Here is a 17,673-nt window from a genome sequence, read left to right as displayed (position 1 = left end):
CAGAGACAGACCTTGTCTCCAAAAAAAAAAAAAAGAATAAGTTTAAAAAATTATTTTGAAAGGAACTTGAGTATTTTAAAGGGAACCTTCATATTTTGACTATAGATGGAAAATCAATAACTTTTGCTATATAAAAATAAATCCAGCAGCCGGGCGCGGTGGCTCAAGCCTGTAATCCCAGCACTTTGGGAGGCCGAGACGGGCGGATCACGAGGTCAGGAGATCGAGACCATCCTGGCTAACATGGTGAAACCCCGTCTCTACTAAAAATACAAAAAAACTAGCCGGGCGAGGTGGCGGGCGCCTGTAGTCCCAGCTACTCGGGAGGCTGAGGCAGGAGAATGGCGTAAACCCGGGAGGCGGAGCTTGCAGTGAGCTGAGATCTGGCCACTGCACTCCAGTCCGGGCGACAGAGCGAGACTCCACCTCAAAAAAAAAAAATAAAATAAAATAAAATAAATAAAAAATAAATCCAGCAACAACCAAACATTGTTATTCAACTCTAGCTAGGCTCTGTGGCCTGTCATACACTCTAAACCTAAGGCCAGCACTTTCTGTCTTAAAGCAATTTACAAGTGTCAGAGCGAGATACATTAAAGACATATTGGCACTCAGCCAGGTGTGGTGGCTTATGCCTGTAATCCCAGCACTTTGGGAGGCCCAGGCAGGTGGATCACTTGAGGTCAGGAGTTTGAGACCAGCCTGGCCAAAATGGTGAAACCCCATCTCTACCAAAAATACAAAAATTAGCCAGGCTTGGTGGCACACGCGCCTGTAATCCCAGCTACTCGGGAGGCAGAGGCAGGAGAATCACTTGAACCCAGGAAGGTGGAGGTTGTAGTGAGCCGAGATTGCGCCACTGCACTCCAGCCTGGACAACAGAGCGAGACTTGGTCTCAAAAAAAAAAAAAAGACATATTGGCACCAGAGTGTGCCTTTCTACTTGACTTCATTAGAAGGACTGAAAGTGTGACCCACTTCTAGGAGTTAATCCTATGGCTATTCTCCACTACAGAAGGGCAGCTCCGTGATGCAGGGACTCCATCTATTGTGTTCACTGCTCTGCCTCTGGTGCCTAGACCTGACCTGGGGCATAGTAGGTGTTCAAAAAATATTTGTTGAATGCATGGATTAACTAATATGCAAAATGAAATACGTATAAGGATATTTATTGTAACAATTCTTATAATGGTTGGAAATGGTTGGAAACAAGTCTATCAACAGTGAACTGGGTAAATTATATACCAGTCAGTCATAGAGTTGAATAGTATGAGTCTTTATAAAAGAAGGAGGCAGTACTATATGTATAATGTGGAACTCACTAATAAGTTAAGTGAGGTAAGCAAGGTACAGGGCAGTTGTGGACAGTATGCCTCCATTAACTTTTTACTAGAAAGAGGCTATAGGAATGTATTGTTTGCACATGCTGAAGTATATCTGGAAAAATACACAAGGAACTGGTAAGAATGGTTGCTTCATCTACTGCTCTACCACCCTGAACACTCCCCATCTCGTCTGATCTCAGAAGCTAAGCAGGGTCAGGCCTGGTTAGTACCTGGATGGGAGAACGGTTGTTTCTTTTTTTTTTTTTTTTTTTTTTTTGAGACGGAGTCTCTCTCTGCCGCCCAGGCTGGAGTGCAGTGGCCGGATCTCAGCTCACTGCAAGCTCCGCCTCCCGGGTTCACGCCATTCTCCTGCCTCAGCCTCCCAAGTAGCTGGGACTACAGGCGCCCGCCACGTCGCCCGGCTAGTTTTTTGTATTTTTAGTAGAGACGGGGTTTCACCATGTTAGCCAGGATGGTCTCGATCTCCTGACCTCGTGATCCGCCCGTCTCAGCCTCCCAAAGTGCTGGGATTACAGGCTTGAGCCACCGCGCCCGGCCGAGAACGGTTGTTTCAAAAGAGCCTGGCGGCCAGGCACAGTGGCTCACACCTGTAATCCCAGCACTCTGGGAGGCCGAGATGGGCAGATCACCAGAAGTCAGGAGTTCGAGACCAGCCTGGCCAACATGGTGAAACCCCCGTCTCTACTAAAAATATAAAAATTAGCTGGGCGTGGTGGTGGGTGCCTGTAATCTCAGCTACCTGGGAGACTGAGGCAGGAGAATCACTTGAACCCGGGAGGCAGAGGTTGCAGTAAGCCGAGATTGTACCACTGCACTCCAGCCTGGGCAGCAGAGCAAGACTCCATCTCAAAAGAAAAAAGAAAAAAAGAGCCTGGGGCCAGAGGTGGGAGAAGCGTGCTCTTTTGGAATTTGTACAAACTGCATGCATCAATTATTCAAGAAATAGACAAATCTAAAAAAGAATTAGAGAATAACTAGCTCAGCATGAGATCCAATGCTTCTCAGAGCTGTGGGCCACCACACATCATCTAGTGCACCCCGGGGAACCACATGCCTCCCTTTGGGGAACTGTGATTTATAGTAAAGCCCTGTCCAGATGGCATGAATTGCGTGAAAGCATTCTTGTCTCTACAGACAGACATCTGCTCTAATCTCTGCATCTTAACACCTGGGTTTTCCCTCTACCTAATTTGAGCATCCTTTGTCTGAATCGGGTGAAATATATCTTGGTCCTGATCAAGACTTCTTATGATTAGCACAAGGAGTCACGCAGTCCTTGACTGACATTTCCGGCATCCTGTCTAGCCCATGAAGTCACTCATCTCCTTCCACAGCTTTCCCAGGTGAGATTCCCTTTCTCAGAAAACAAGAGAAGCTATCTCTACTCATGCAGGTTACAGACCTTTACTGTTTCCATCTGTTACACAATCCCTAATGAGCATAAGCTTATTACATTTTTTTTTTTTTTTTTGAAATGGAGTCTCACTCTGTCACCCAGGCTAGAGTGCAGTAGCATGTGATCTCGGCTCACTGCAACCTCCGTCACCCAGGTTCAAGTGATTCTCCTGCCTCAGCCTCCCGAGTAGCTGGGATTACAGGCATGCGCCACCATGTCCAGCTAATTTTTGTATTTTTAGTAGAGACGGTGTTTCAACATGTTGGCCAGGATGGTCTCCATCTCTTGACCTTGTGATCCACCCGCCTCGGCCTCCCAAAATGCTGGGATTACAGGCGTGAGCTACCGCGTCTGGCCAGCTTATTACACTTAAGGCTTTTGCTGCAGTGTAATTTTATCCTGGGGCTACTTTTCATTGTTGAGAATTCTCAAGCTGGCTAAATTTTACAACTCTTACTGTCCCAGTCAGTATTGCATGTCACAGAAACCCAACTGCAGTGGCTTCATCACATGCCAGAAGCTGAAGGTCAGCAGTCCCCAGGAGGTGGGCAGTCCCCAGCTGCATGATGGTTCCATGAGGCTATTGGAGACTCAAAGCCTAGCTTTCTGCTCTGCCATCATAGAATGAGGCTTGCATTCTTCTGCTCAAATGCTGGCTGCTACACTTCCAAGCACTGGGTGTGCATTCCAGACTAAAGAAAGGGGATAAGGCCAAGGGCAACAGACAAAAGGGTTTGTGCCAGCTGGGTCAGCCCCCCAGCTTTCCCAGAAGCTCCATCTAGAGACTTCCATGTACATCTCACTGGCCAGAATTACATCAACCACCCTAGCTGTAAGAGAGCCGGTGAAGCATTTCACACTGGGCAGGTCACCACTATGAATAAAATCCGGGTTCCGATCATAAAAAAGGAGAGATTAGATATCTGCCTCTAAGCAAAAGATATAATTTTATTTTATTGTTTTATTTTATTTTTTGAGACAGAATCTTGCTCTGTCGCCCAGGCTGGAGTGCAATGGCACAATCTTGGCTCACTGCAACCTCCGCCTCCTGGGTTCAAGCGAGTCTCCTGCCTCAGCCTCCCAAGCAGCTGGGATTACAGGTGCATGCCACCATGCCCAGCTAATTTTGTATTTTTAGTAGAGATGGGGTTTCACCATGTTGGCCAGGCTGGTCTCCAACTCCAGACCTCAAGTGATCCACCTGCCTCGACTGCCCAAAGTGCTGGGATTACAGGCATGAGCCACTGCACCCGGCTAAGATATGATTTTAAACCAATTCTATTAGTCGTTAGTATGCATGGCTTATCAACCCTAGGAGAATGCATAATTCTGGAGGGCAGTAATGCCTTTTTTCATGTTTATATCTTGCACACTTCTACTGTAGGGTTGAAACTGAACATGAGACATATTTGGAGGCAACAGTGGGGGAGTAAAGTTAGATACTAAGATGGAACAGGCTTCTGAAGTGGTCAACAAGGAGCCACAGCAGGTTCTTTTTTTATCTTTTATTTTTTGAGATAGAGTCTCGCTCACTGCAACCTCCACCTCCCAGGTTCAAGCAATTCTCCCGCCTCAGCCTGCCAGGTAGCTAGGACTACAGGCGCCTGCCACCACACCCGGCTAATTTTTGTATTTTTAGTAGAGATGGAGTTTCACCATGTTGGCCAGACTGGTCTCTAACTCCTGACCTCAAGTGATCTGCCTGCCTCGGCCTCCCAAAGTGCTGGGATTGCAGGGGTGAACCACTGTGCCCAGCCCACAGGAGGTTCTTGATCTGAAGAATGATTTTGGAGCCACTTCAGGTCAACATACACTTACTAAATACCAACTCACCATTTGGTGATTACAAGCTGCCATCAAGGTGCATACTGTCTGTTAAGAGAGATAAGGTAGGCAGATACATAGCTGGGCTATGTGGTGTTTGGAGAGGAGGCGTTTCATCAGGAACTTGATGGATGGGTATGATTTGACAGGCAGAGGCAGAGGGATGCATTTCAGTCCACAGGGCAGCCTTGGGTCAGGATGTACAGACATGTGGTTTGGGTCAATGATGAGTAGTACAGAGGGTGCCCGCAGGGAAGCTGTGAAAAGTAAGACCAAAAGAGGTGAGTTGGGGCTAGACTGTGAGGCCCTTGTGAGCCAGATAACAAGCTTGTACTTCATCAGTAGGCAATGGGGAGCCATTGAAAATTTTGGGCAAGGAAGTGACAGACAGTTTAGGAGGGATTGGAATATAAATGGCAGGAAGCAAGAGGAAAGGCTGACATACCACAAGGACATCATCATCAAACAGGGGAGACACAGGGAAGCCACAGATACAGAGGTACCATGGAGAGAGAATCAGTATGGCTTGGCATGAGACAGCAAGAAGAGGCAGGTGATGGACACTCCCGGGGTTGGCGGTGAGGTCATTAACAGAGAGGGGTGGCCAAGCAACAGGTTTGGGGAACAGTGCAAAGCTGGAGATGCCAGGTGGCTAGAAGGTGGAAATACTCTACGGGCCCCTGGAAACTCTGGTTTGGAGCCCAGGATCATGGTCAGAACTGACGGTGTTAACGTGGCAGTCAACAGCAAAGAGAGGACAATTGAGAGAGCCAGGGCAGTCCAGATATACTAGGTCCAAAGCCGGCGCTCCTCTTCTTCTTCCAGAATCCTCTCTCCTCCTGTGGCTCCCAACCTCTGCAGCCTCATCCCAGACTCGCCCTCCCCACCCATGTCCACATCCTGTCATCATACTTGTTTTCTCAATACTGATTCTGTCCATATTTTGCTCATCTCTCCTGCTTCCCATCTTCCTGCCACTGAGAGTCTAGCTCCCATCATTTCTCACCTGGTTCACTGCAAAGCCCCCCAACTGGCCTCTGGGTCTGCAGCCTGCACTCTTCACCACTGCAATCAGAGAAAGATTTCTAAATTCCATTCTGGCAATGTTATTTGTCTTTTCTCCAACCCAGTCTACTAAGAGTTGCCTAGAGGCCCTCCTCCACAATCCAGGCTGTAGACTGTAGGGCCAGCTGCATCTCCCTCCCAGTTCCTTGCATCCCAGACCCAGTTCTTCAAACATGTCTTGACTGTCCCCTGTCTCCATGCCCTTGTACATTTTATTCCTTCTGCCTGAATGCTCTTCCCACCTCATTCATCTGGCTTACTGCTAGTGTAGCTGGCAGCAACCAATTCAAGCATCACCTCCTCCAGGAAGCCTTCTTTGATCTATTCTGTGAGTTCTTACCTCACCCAAGGATTCCTTCTACCCTCCACATCTATCGTTACCATGTTCATCTCCCCTATTGAGGCCAGGCCTCATGACTCATTCATCTCTCTCTGGCACCAGGGCCTAGTCAAGTGCCTGGCACCGAATAGGTGCTCAACTACTGTTGGTTGAATGATTCAATATAGCCAGGAGTGGATGAGGACTCCAAGGGAGAGAGTGTAGAGAAATGAGGGGCTTAGGCCTGAAGCTTGGAGTATCTCAATTTTTAAGAACAGGAGAGGGAGGCCGGGCATGGTGGCTCATGCCTATAATCCCAACACTTTGGGAGGCCAAGGCGGGCAGATCACTCGAGGTCAGGAGTTCGGGATCAGCCTGGCCAACATGGAGAAACCTGTCTCTACTGAAAATACAAAAATTAGCCAGGCATGGTGGCAGGCGCATGTAATCCCAGCTACTCGGGAGGCTGAGGCAAGAGAATCGCTTGACCTGGGAGGTGGAGGTTGCAGTGAGCTGAGATCATGCCACTGCACTCCAGCCTATGTGACACAGTGAGACCTTGTCTAAAAAAAAAAAAAAAAAAAAGAACAGGAGAGGGAAACAGACAAAAAACACAGTATCTCAGAAGCCCCGGAAAGAGGACTGGCCAAAAAAAAAAAATGCTGGTGATTGCTGCAAATACTTTCTCCTTTTTAACTGCCTTCGTCTTTTAGGTTGCAGCTGAGTCCCTTCAGGAAGCCTTCTCTGAGCCTCTTCCGCTAAGTTAGTCCCCCTTTATCCTCTCCCATGCCATACCTGCGCTGGTCCTGGGCTGTGTGCTCCCCCATCCAGCCCTTACATGCTCTGCTCTGCACTGCAAGTGACTGACACCTCTAGGCTCCCAGGCCAGTGAGAGGCTCTGGCAGGAAACTCGAAGGTAGAAGGAAAGGAGAATCCAGGGATTTCTCCCCATCCCTCTCAGTCTTAGTGGTATCTGTGGAAATGGTTGTGTCTTCTCTGTGGTTTCAACTTCTTCCAAGTGACCCCAGTCCCAGCCTTTGATTACACTGCCCCAGTCCAGTCCCTCCAACCCAGGGGTCACAGCTGGATTCCTGGTTACTTCCCCTGTTGTCTGAAGAACTTCTCCAACCTTTCATCCCCTATGTAATCAATTTCCTGCATTCAATTCTATGTTTATTCTATGTTTAAAAACTCAGAGGCCAGGCAAGGTGGCTCACGCCTGTAATCCCAGCAATTTGGGAGGCCGAGGCAGGTGGATCACCTGAGGTCAAGAGTTCGAGACCAGCCTGGCTAACATGGTGAAATCCCATCGCTACTAAAAATACAAAAAAAATTAGCCGAGTGTGGTGGCAGGCATCTGTAATCCCAGCTACTCAGGAGGCTGAGACAGGAGAATTGCTTGAACCTGGGAGGCAGAGGTTGCAGTGAGTTGAGATCGTGCCACTGCACTCCAGCCTGAGTAACAGAGTGAGACTTCATCTCAAAAGTAAATAAATAAATAAATAAATAAATAAATAAAATAAAAATAAAAACTCAGAATGGGGCTGGGCATAGAGGCTCAGGACTGTAATCCCAGTGCTTTGGGAGGCCAAGGCAGGAGAATCGTTTGAGGCCAGGAGATCGAGATCAGCCCAGGCAACATAGGAAGACCCCTACCTCTATCAAAATTAATTTTTTAAAAATCTCAAAATGGGTTCTGTTTTCCTGGCTGGATCCTACCTGACACAATACACTCTCCCCTCTTCTTGCCATGCTTGCAGTGGCTTAAGTCCTCATCTGTTGCTACCTGTTCAAGGAAGCTCCCTAAGGGCGGGGACAGACTGGTCTGGAGGTTCCATGCTTCCTCCCCAAAGCCTGACACAGAGGATCTCAGTGCATCACATTTGTGGCTGGCTGCAGATAAGAAACTGAGACAAGGTCATCTACTAGGAGGCAGTCCATGGAGAAAACGGCTGGTGAGCAGAAACTAGGCTGCAAGGGGCACACTCGAGCAGCAGATGAAGCAGACTTTCAAGAAGTTTGGGAGTGAAGGGGGAAAGAAGGCTGGGCTAACAGTGTAGGGGAAAGCCAGGACTAGCAAGGTTTTGTTTGTTTGTTCTTTTTAGGCTGTCCTCGGCTTGATCTCATTTGTAGGTTGAAAGGAAGAAGCGATAGGAGGGAGATATTGAAGGGCAGGAGATGCTAGCACATTGGGAGTGGAATGACAGGACCTATGCGATCTATTAGGAGGATTCAATCCATCAGAATGCTTGAGGATAGTGTGGAGAGGAGACTGGAGGTAAGCAGGTGAGTTTGCAGGGGAAAATCTCCAAATCAGGAAGTGAGAAGAATTTGTGTCAAGCCAGGGCACCCTAAGAAGTCTCCAAAGTTGGGAGAGGAGGCTAGATCTCTGGAAGGTATGCCCAGGACCTGTTCTTGTAAGGCCATCTTTGCCCAGTACCCTCCAGAGACCCCCACCAGCCCTCACCTCCATTCTTTGCTGAAATTGGCACTCCTCTCCCCCTCACCCACATCGCCATGGCCCCTCCTCTTCTCCAGCAGCTCTGTGGTTCGTGGTGCCCCCTGCCATCTCCCTATGTGGGGTGGGTTTGGTGGGCAGCAGGCAGAGGCCAGAACCAGCATGCAGTGGTGTGCCGGCAGGTGTTCAACAACCAACTCAGGGGATGGGTAGTTCTGATTTATACTGTTTGCCAACTTCCAACGTGTAAATACTCCCAACATGTCCAATTTCAAGCTACCAATATGAGATCACTGATCACAAAATAGGAAGAGAGAATAGATCACACTTCTGCCTGCATCCATTTATCCATTTCCTTTCCTGCCTCCCTGGCCTCTCCATAGATCTCAGCTGACAGCAGCAGTGGGGCAGGTTCAAGCTGGGGAGGGCAGCAACAGCACTGTGGCTGCAACTTCAGGCAGTCCCGATAGGGAAAGGAAAACCGTTCTCCTGCAGGAACATCCACCCCACAGTCCCCAGTCATCTCTCATCTCAGCCTCACATCTGAATTCTCAAGTGTGACTTCAGAATCTTACAGTAATTTGGGGCCTGAAATCCACAGACATTCAGATGACTCATCAGCCACTTTCTCATTGGACATGGCTCAGCACCATAAACTGTGCTGACTAAGGCAATAAAAACCAGAATATAATTTCCTTTCTTCCAAGGCAAACAGAAAAGGAAAAATGATCCAAGGATAGCATTCCTTCACTGATTTACTCACTCTTCATCATTCTACAGAACTGATGGGCAACTGGCTCCCTGAAGCCTGAAGTCTCTCTGCAGAGTCCAGCATGCAGGACGGCAGGGGCTCTGGAGTCAGACATGGTTTGAATCCTGGGTCTCCTGTTACAGCAAAGTGACACTGGGCAAGTTACTTCTGTCTGAGCTTCAGTTTGCTCATCACTGAAATGGGGACAGTAATACTACCTATTCTATGGGTTTAGACTGTAAGGGTTCTCACCTGGGGGCCATTTTGCTTCCTTGGTGACATCCAGCAATGTCCAGAGACATTTATTGTTGTCACATTGGGTGGATGAGGGAGTGCTATGGGTATGTAGTAGACAGAGGCCAGGAAAGCTTTTAAACATCCTCCAATGCACAAGACAGCCCTGATGTGGTTTGGCTGTGGCCCCACTCAAATTTCATATTGAGACCAGCCGCAGTGGCTCATGCCTGTAATTCCAGCACTTTGGGAGGTTGAGGCAGGTGGATCACTTGAGTTCAAGACCTGCCTGGCTGACATGGCGAAACCCCATTTCTATTAAAAATATAAAAATTAGCCGGGTATGGTGGTGCACATCTATAGTCCCAGCTACTCAGGAGGCTGAGTCACGAGAATCACTTGAACCTAGGAGGAGGAGGATGCAGTGACCTGAGGTCGCGCCACTGCACTCCAGCCTGGGTGACACAGGGAGACTCCATCTCAAAAAAGAAAAAAAATCTCGTCTTGTAGCTCTCACAATTCCGTGTTGTGTGAGGGACCCAGTGGGAGATAACTGAAACACTGGAGCAGTTTCTCCCATACTGTTGTCATTGTAGTGCGTAAGTCTCATGAAATCTGATGGTTTTGTAAGGGGTTTCCCCTTTTGCTTGGCTCTCATCATTCTCTCTTGTCTGCTGTCATGTAAGACATGCCTTTTTCCTTCTGCCATGATTGTGAGGCCTCCCCAGCCACGTGTAACTGTGACTCCATTATACCTCTTTCCTTTATAAATTACCCCGTCTCAGCTATGTCTTTATCAGCAGCGTGAAAACGGGCTAATACAAGCCCCCTCCCCCAACAGTGAATTATCCAACCCCAAATGTCTATGGTGCCAGGCTGAGAAACCCTGGCCTAGAGGGAACATTCAGTGAGGTTATGCACATGAAGTACCGTAAGTCTGTCGGGCTTACTTTTTGTAAAGTATCAGAAAACAAGCTGCGATTCTTTTGGAATAGCACAGTCTCACGCTATTTCCAGAAGTGAAATGGATGGGATGTGAAAACCCTTGAGTACTGAGAACCTAGTTCACTACTCCAGGTGTGAGTCATCCTGTAAATGTCAATTTCTTATATTTAAAGTAGAGCTGAGGGTGCACAAGTGACTCAAGACCAGAAGCTTTCCCAGGTTGTCTCGACTTAGGCTGGAAGGAAGTAATCTTGTCCCAAAGCTCTCCTTCCAGAGGGTGCAAGCACTTCACAACTCAGAGACACCACACTGCTCACTCTGGGTGGGTGTATTGTTTCTCACCTCACCCACACACAGTGGGGCTTGGAAAGACCTCAGAAAAGTAGCTGAAACTGAGACGCCTTGCCTATCCCGAATATCTTCCTTACCAGTGTTTAGTGGTTTGTTCCTCTCCTGCAACCTGATGTGACATTCCCTCTCCAGAGTTAAAGTTTTTTTGTTTGTTTGTTTCTTTTTTCGAGACGGAGTCTTGTTCTGTTGCCCAGGCTGGAGTGCAGGGGCGCGATCTCAGCTCACTGCAAGCTCCGCCTCCCGGCTTCACGCCATTCTCCTGCCTCAGCCTCCCGAGTAGCTGGGACTACAGGCGCCCGCCACCACACCCGGCTAATTTTTTTGTATTTTCAGTAGAGACAGGGTTTCACCGTGTTAGCCAGGATGGTCTCGATCTCCTGATCTCATGATCCGCCTGCCTCGGCCTCCCAAAGTACTGGGATTACAGGAGTGAGCCACCACACCTGGCCAAACAGTTTTGAGTCAACACAGTTCACTCTCTCTGATTAATACACATTAGTGTTCAAGGATGAATTTAAAGACAGATCATCTTGATTGGGTAGGTGGGAGTGTACAGAGGACCCAGGACCAGAGCTGTCAAGAGAATCTGGGCAAAGTACAGAGGCACCGGGTGTTTTAAAGAAGGAATAGTGAAAGAGAGAGAAGGCAAAGGCAAGCCAGGGAGCGTCTCAGACTCTGGAGGTGTGCCCACATCTTTCCTGAGAAGTGCTGTGCCCAGAGGCAAACAGGTGGTGGGAGAGACAATAAGGGCATCCAAGTTTGCCGATACCAACCTGTACATCTGGCCAAGCTCTGCCTCTCCTTGAGTCACTGAAATGCAAAACCCTGGGGGTGGAAAGAGATTTGGGGGCCACCAGTCCAGCTTCTTTTTTGCCTGCCATCTCCCAGCTCGTCAGTGGCGGAGCCAGGGTGGGCACTAGAGACTGTTTGGCTCTAAATCACAGACTCTATGGGAGCCACAACCTCAAATGCTCCACTGGCCAGACAGGTGACATAAGGTTAGATGGTTGGGTAAAAAAGAGTGGCGGGAGCTGTAAGGAACCGTAGGCTCTGCTCTAAGGCATTCAAATTCAAATTTAAAAAAATATTGGGCCAGCCAAACAAAGCATATTTCTGGCCTGGGTGAGTGGATGAGGCCCTCAGGTTGTGAGTATTTGACCACTGCCTAAATAAATGGTCTTCCCTATCCCCCAGCAGAGATGACTGTTTGGCACAGATATATCCAGAAAGATTTCAGCTCTGGACTGTCTGCAAAGTAGTCTCAAGCAGATGGTGGTCTTTGCTCAAATACTTTCAGAGATGGGATGTTCCTTACTTTTCAAGACAGCCTTCGGTGGGGCCTGCCTATCCCAGGACTAGAGCCACTCACCACACCTATCATGGACCCTTCGTGGAAGTGGGATGCCCAGGGTAGGAGTACGTCTTTTATTTTGCAAATAAAACAAATCGAATTTGGATTTTTTTTTTTTTTTTTTTGGAGACGGAGTCTCGCTCTGTCGCCCAGGCTGGAGTGCAGTGGCGCAATCTCGGCTCACTGCAAGCTCCGCCTCCCGGGTTTACGCCATTCTCCTGCCTCAGCCTCCCGAGTAGCTGGGACTACAGGCGCCCGCCACCTCGCCCGGCTAGTTTTTTTTTTTTGTATTTTTTTAGTAGAGACGGGGTTTCACCGTGTAGGCCAGGATGGTCTCGATCTCCTGACCTCGTGATCCACCCGTCTCGGCCTCCCAAAGTGCTGGGATTACAGGCTTGAGCCACCGCGCCCGGCCGGATTTTTTTTTTTTTCAAGACTGCCTTACTCTGTCACCCAGGCTGAAGTGCAGTGGCACGATCATGGTTCACTGTAACCTCAAACTTTCAGCCTCCCCTCTAGCTGGGACTGCAGGTGCGAACTACCAAGCCCGGTTATTCTTTTATTTTTTGCAGAGACGAGGTCCCCGCTATATTGCCCAAGCTGTTCTCCAACTCCTGGCCTCAAGCGATCCTCCTGCCTTAGCCTCCCAAAGCGCTGGGATTACAGGAGTGAGCCACCGTGCCTGGCCTGGAATTTATTACAAATAAAATACAAGTTCAGTGTGGAAACACTAGATAATACAGAGGAGCAAAAGTTAGAAAAAATGTCCATACATTCCCTACTCCCCACCCCCGACCCCCATTCTGAAAGAAGCACTGTTGACACTTCAACGCATACTCTGAACTCCAGGTCCTTTCTTTGCATACATCAAGCTCTCATCCTCTTGCCGGCTCTGTGGTCTGCAAACTCGGCGAGCAGATGCTTTGCTTAGCGCTCATACCACGCCACTCACCCACATGCTCTCTTTGTACCTGGGTTTCAACCCACAGGTCGGGCCCCTGTAAGCCCTTTGCTCCCGAAGCTTCTCGAGGGCAGGCACTGTAACTTTTTATTCATTTCAGGGATTCTACAGCACCAGACACACGGTAAGAGCTCAATAAAAACGTCTCTACCCCCACCACCTCCCGCCTCAGCCGCCACCGCCTGGCAGCAGAGAGGAAGCGGACCGCGCGCGACCCACCAGGGAGAGCGCCTAGCTGTCGCCAAGGTAACCGAAGTCAGAGGCAGGGAGTGCCCACGCATGCGCACACTCGCCCTTCCTTCCAGTAACCTCGAGAAGAACGCAGCTGGTAAGACTGCCAGAAGCCGAGGGCGCATGTGTGGTTCCACCAACACCCTAGTCGCCTACGCCTTCTGTCCGCCCGCCCAGCGATCTCCCCTCTACAAACATCGCCCGGAAATAGTGCCCATTTCTGGAAACCAGGCCTCGTTAACCAATCGTTGCTAGAGAGCGGGAAGACGGGCTTGCCGGGACGGCCGTCTAATTGGCTGGCTTGGGGAAATGGGCGGGGCCACAGGTCGCGGTGCGGCCGAAGAAAGGAGGCGCGAAGCGAGGCAAAATTACAGCCGCCGGGGGAGGCGTGGCCCCGGGGGCGGCGGTGAAGGCGAGGGGGCGGAGCCCGGGACCGGGGCGGGGCGACCGCGGGCCGGGAGCTCAGCGGTCGGCGGCCGGCGGCAGGAGATCGCGGGCGAGCGGAGCGCAACACTCGCTTGGTTGGGGAGATCGGCGCTTGGCCGGTAGGTGACGGGGCGGGACCCTGGGGCCCGGAACGAGGCGCCCAGGGAGCGGCTGGGATGGATTGCCCCTCAGCCCCGGGCTGGGCAGCGGCCTGGCCCCTCGTCCCGGAACAGTGGGGTCGGCGGCCCGGCCATCGCAGTCCGACGTACCTCGTCCACCCCACTCGCGGCGGTCCGCGGGGGCGCCCTCGCACGCGCTGCCGGCGCCGCGCTCGCCCCGGGCCTCCAGGCCGCGCACTCCTGCTGGCCACACGCTGGCTCCGAGCGCGCGCAGGGGCGCCCTGCTTCCCCTTCACCAGGGCCCCGCGCCGCCGCCAGGCCCGCCCGCCTGCTCTGCGCCCCAGTGCCCCCAGGATGAAGCTCGCCTGGCGTGGGGCGGACGTGTCTCCTGCAGGAGTGCGCCCTCGCATCTGCCCTGTCGTGAAACCCTCCTGGCCTTTCCTGGGGAGTTCTCAGGTCACACCTCAAGGCGGGGAGCACGAGCTAAGCCTGTCCTCAGCATGCAGCAGGGCAGTGCTGGCCGCCCGCAGCATCCTCCCTCCGCCCTCTGAACCCAGTCCTCCTCTGTAATTCTTCTAGGCTCTCCAACTCGGGACTTTATCTGTCAGTTCAGATGTAATATTCCCATCTTGGAAACCCATCGTGGCCCTGGCATCTTGCAACCACCGGGCACCAGGCAGACAGAGGGGCCACTTGTACAGTTTCCCACTAGCCCGGGAGCCTCCTTAGTGCTGGCTAACTTCAGAAAAAGGGTTTTCTTCCTAGTCGAGGTTAAAAAGTTGCTCTCGGCCCTAAAGGGTAGACTGGAGGTATGAATGAGGCAGAGAATAAGTGGTGAAAGGTACATACATCAGCAAAGTAAATGGTAAAACTACTTTTGATCACTGGAGACAATGAACACCAATGACTTAACTAAGGATCCTAAAAGCACGTGAAATTAAATGATTAGGGTGAGGTCGTGGTATAAAATAGCAGTCTGGAGTTTATTCCAGGAAAAATGTTGAAAACCCCTTGACTAGAAACATGGTCTTTCTGAAAGATTAGAAGGAGACAGTATCTTAACATTAGTGATGTGTTTTTTACTTAGTGTCTTCATACCTGTGAGCTCTGTTTTCCTTCAGATGGCTGTGTGGTAAGACAGATTGTAGTGTCCTGTTTTATAAGTGAGGCACCTGAGGCAGGTGTGTATGAGGGGAGTGGGAGTGGTATATATCTTGCCTGATGCCTCATAGCTGGGACTAAGGATGGGTCTTCTCCAGAATCCTAGATCAGGACCACATTTTAGAACTGAGATGCAGAAAGGAGGGAGAAGTTTTTGGTGTGGTTTTTATGCTGTCAGTGTGAGAGGACAGTTAAAAAGTGCTTGCCTTACTTTGGTTGTGTTTGGATTTACTCTTGGTGTTTTTTAAGTGATATCAATCAGTTCCTTTGGAACGATGCCAGACCTCTGAATTTTTCAGACACCTTTCGGACATCCTCATTTATTTTGAAGGGTGTGGAGAACTTCTCAGAAGATCTCAAAATAAAAGTAATCATCTCTGACTCTAATTTTAGAGATAAGTACCCAGGTGTATGTACCAGCTCTTTGTGAAATCAGACAGCAAGACGCTGCCAAGCTTCAGGCCATCTTCTGAGTGTTTTCTGATTCTAAGGAGCAGTTCTGAAGGGGGTTTTTTGTCACTGGTATTGTCTGTTAAGGGTTTGTGGGAGCGGCACCACAGAGACCCTGCCAAATCAGTCTCCCTCTATTAAACAAAAATGTCTGGTTGGGCCTTTTCGCCTCAACAGATGAAGGTTTGGTTCCTCATTTTGGTTCTCCTGTTGAACACTGACTCCTTTGTGATCTGCCTGGAATATGTGTATATCATTTACTGCTGAGAAGATGACTTGTGCTGGTTGGTTGTCCAGCCCTAGGCCACTGTTGTGATTTTTGTTTTGTTTGGTTTGGTTTTGGTGATTGATAACAGCTCATCCCTGGCCAGGGTCTGGTGAGAGATCTGCGGAGATGTGAAAGAGATGAAAGCTTTATCCAAGGTTGTTTTCTTCGTTGTTGGCACCCTCTGAACAGTGTTGTATCACTTTGGCCTGTGAAGGCACTTTTAACTTCCTATTTTTTTTCCTGTCTCAATGGACAGCGCATGGGCTTTCCTAACAAGCCTGCCTGCCCCTATGAAGAGCTGACAGATTCATACTGGTTGGTTTGACAGATGTTCTTTCTGGGGGGAAAGTTCAGAAATCTTAAAAGCAAAGTCAGTCCTAAGTAAAAAGTCTAAGTCAGCCCAATACGCATACAGGCAGCATATTTCTACTGATGGCTTCCATCATCTCAAGGTTGTTTTTTTTTTTTTTCCTGGCAAAAGGTTAAAATGCAACTAAAATTCTGCTTTCGTGATTAATAAGTCACTACCGCAGTTGTGTCTGATGCTTCCTGTTTGCCCCATTTTAGTATTTCAGTTAAACTGGAAACATCTGAGCATTATGGGCACTGTTGATGGCACCAGTGTGAAATTGGTGGGCCGGGGACAATTCCATGTCAGTGGATTTAGGGCACTCTAAGGATGTCAGCCCCTCTAGTCTCCACACACCACGATTCCCTAGTAAGGGAACAGAATGGGGCTGAGCGTCTGCAAGAGCTGGGTGGGCATTCAAAGTGATGCATGTGTGAAGGTTTTGCATTTACTCTGTGGTGCTGGCTAAAATGCTGAAAGCAGTAGCCCAGAAAGGGAAGGCGAGACCCAGGGCAAATTGTAGGGGAACATTTCTGTTGAGCTGAGCAGGACATCGAAGTATGAGATTTTTCGTTCTAGGCTTAGACTGCCTGAATGACAATGCAGAAAAAGTCATTTTTCTTCAGTGGCCGATGTGCTCTTTGTGTTCTAAAGGAGCCTCTTCCCTTCTTGCTTTTCTACATCTCTTAATCCCTCAGCTCCCTGATAGAAATCCCTTGAAATTATGTGGCATGATGAATAATTTTATAGCCAGTCTTTCTATTTTCACACAGTGCTCATGTGAAGAAGGGCAGGGACAAAGATCAGAAAAGTGAAGCCTCAGAAGGAGAAATAGACAGGATTGCTCAGAATCTAAACCCTCTTTTCCTGACATCTAGGTCACTGCTTTTTCTACTAACTTGCTCATGAAACGGTAAGGATTTTCCTCCCCCAAACATGTCAGTTTTGAATATAACGAAACCAGGCTAGCAGCTTTTATTTATTTATTGTACCAGTCAATTGTTAATTGATATTGATTGTTAATTAATAAAAGGCTAAAAGAGGAATAGCCTGCTATCTGGACAGGTGTGCTTGTGCCCATTTTCCAGATGTAGAAACAAAGGCAGAGAGCCCGTGATTTGTCCAGAGCAACAGAACAAGTCCTTGGTGTCTCCGTGTCACATGTGGTGGCTGAGGCTGTCAGGTCAGAGAGACCTGGGTCAGGTCGAGGTCTGCCACTGCCTGCCTGTGTGCCCACAGGCAAATCACTTCACTTCTCTAATCATCAGGTGCCTCATCTGTGAATGGAATCAGAAATACTTCATGGGAGTGTTTTGAGTAGAAAATGAGAGGACACATATAAAGTGCTGAGCCCAGTGCCCGGCACAGAACATATATAAAGTGCTGAGCCCAGTGCCCGGCACAGAACATAGCGACTGTAACTGTTGCTGTTGTTGTTATTGGTGGTGGTGGTGGCAGTAGTAGTAGTAGTAATAGCAGCAGTGATAGTAGCAGTAGTAGTTGCCAATTAATGCGTTGTGACTAAACCTGTTTTCTGTAAGATGATGTCAAGAAGGGTCAGACTGCCTGACAGGCCAGAGTCATTTTCTCAGTAGGACCTTTAGGGGGACAGTTCTTCAGTCTAAAAGCTTCAGCTGTCATGTTTTCCCTGCCTTACACTATATACTG

The 17,673-nt window shown here is 49.2% G+C and overlaps 1 protein-coding gene across 1 annotated transcript in view; it reads left to right on the top strand.

The window, feature by feature from the left end:
• The first annotated feature begins 13,591 nt into the window (after positions 1-13,591).
• The window catches only part of MAP3K14 (mitogen-activated protein kinase kinase kinase 14), a 53,920-nt gene continuing 49,838 nt past the window's right edge, over positions 13,592-17,673 (top strand). The window contains exon 1 of the mRNA XM_010383629.2: positions 13,592-13,777. The gene's annotated coding sequence lies outside the window, so the exon portion shown is untranslated. The remainder of the gene's footprint in view (positions 13,778-17,673) is intronic.

This window comes from Rhinopithecus roxellana, chromosome 19, assembly GCF_007565055.1.
Source record: "Rhinopithecus roxellana isolate Shanxi Qingling chromosome 19, ASM756505v1, whole genome shotgun sequence".
Taxonomy (NCBI): domain Eukaryota; kingdom Metazoa; phylum Chordata; class Mammalia; order Primates; family Cercopithecidae; genus Rhinopithecus; species Rhinopithecus roxellana.
This window is presented reverse-complemented; position numbering and strand designations above follow the sequence as displayed.